Here is a 1,687-nt window from a genome sequence, read left to right on the forward strand (position 1 = left end):
TCCTACCACCAAGCATGGCGAGCAAAGATGTATGCCTTGCAACTGTTGAGGGGGACACCGGAATCGTCGTTTAACCTACTCCTGGTTTATTGTCACAATCTAAAGCTAGCAAATCTTGGGACTATGACAGAGATCGCTCTTGATCCACTAGGATGATTCGACATGTTGTTTGTCGCACTCGGTTGTTCGGTAATAATTTTGTCATATTTTATAATTATTGTCATAATTTTATGTTCTGAAATTATATTTTTAATCTCGTTCATCTGCAGATTCGATCGTTTCTAGGACACATGAGACCGCTTCTTATAATGGATGGTGCCCATCTGAAGGGGTCGTATGTTGGCACCATGTTCTTAGCGGTCGGCATGGATGGAAACAATGGTATCATACACATTGCAATGGGAGTGGAGAAGACAGAAAGTGGCACATCATGGACATGGTTTTTACGTAAGCTTAGGCAGTGTATCGGTGATGTGCCCAATTTAACCTTCGTCACCGATAGGGCTGCCTCTATCGACCTGGCCATAAGAACTGTATTTCCTTTTGCGCACCACGGACTTTGTTGTCGGCATCTGAGCCAAAACCTCCGCCTAAACTCTACTAAAGAGAAAAGGAAACGGTCGATTTTCTGGGAGGCATGCAAAGCTTACCGGTTGTCGGACTTTGAAGCTACTATGGATTTGATGCGACACAGTCTACCCAGAGCCGCTCAATATCATGAGGAAGTTGGCTACGCTAGATGGGCACGATCGTACTTCGCTGGATTATGTTACAGTGCAATGACGTCCAATAGTGCTCAGTCCATCAACTCAGTAACGTGGTTTGCACGCTATCTTCCGATAACAATGTTAGTTGAATTTTATCGGGCGACATTACAACAATGGTATTTCATACGTCGGCATAACGGAGGTAAATTCAACCATCCTTTGACTATATGTTTGATTATGTAACAAATGTTAAATACAAATATCTGCAGCGTAAATGATGAATGTCATGACTCCTTGGGCGGAGGCCAAATTAGAGAAGAGAATACATAGGAGCGCAAATTGGAAGGTATATCCCATTAGCGATTTGTTGTTTGAAGTTGACGACCGCTATAAGAAAGGAATATGTGATTTGCATGCTAAGACTTGTACATGCAAGCAATGGCAACTTTCTGGAATAGCTTGCGGTCATGTGATTTCTATTGCTCGAAGTTTAGATATTCAAGACTGTAGTCAATTCTGTTCTATTTAGTTCAATTCCGACTCTTACCGTGCAACATACGAGGAGGAAGTCATTCCCCTTCCACCAGAAGCTGAATATGTGTTGCCCAACGAACGTTTCACCGTCCTACCCCCTCCCTTGGACATACAAAACTCAGGCAAGCCACGCAACCGTGATCGTATTCCGTCACGAGACGAGGAACCAATAGTGAAAACTTGCAGTCGATGCGGCCAGAGTGGACATTTTYGATATAACTATCCGAGTCCGATGCCAGCTCCTAGGCCGACGCACGGAAGTTCAAGTAGTGGTCGAAGATCAGTTAGTCGTCCAAGCGATTGTGGTTCGTCTGAACCTGATACTACACAAGACTATGTATTTGATACTTACGATTTAAGTAAGTAAATGTACGATTTTTAAGTGTACTTTTGTTGTTTTAATGGGAAATGGAAGTTTGATTTAGAAATGCATGAACATTAACCAT

Source organism: Cynara cardunculus, unplaced genomic scaffold, assembly GCF_001531365.2.
Source record: "Cynara cardunculus var. scolymus isolate 2C unplaced genomic scaffold, CcrdV1 Un_Scaffold_3408, whole genome shotgun sequence".
NCBI lineage: Eukaryota > Viridiplantae > Streptophyta > Magnoliopsida > Asterales > Asteraceae > Cynara > Cynara cardunculus.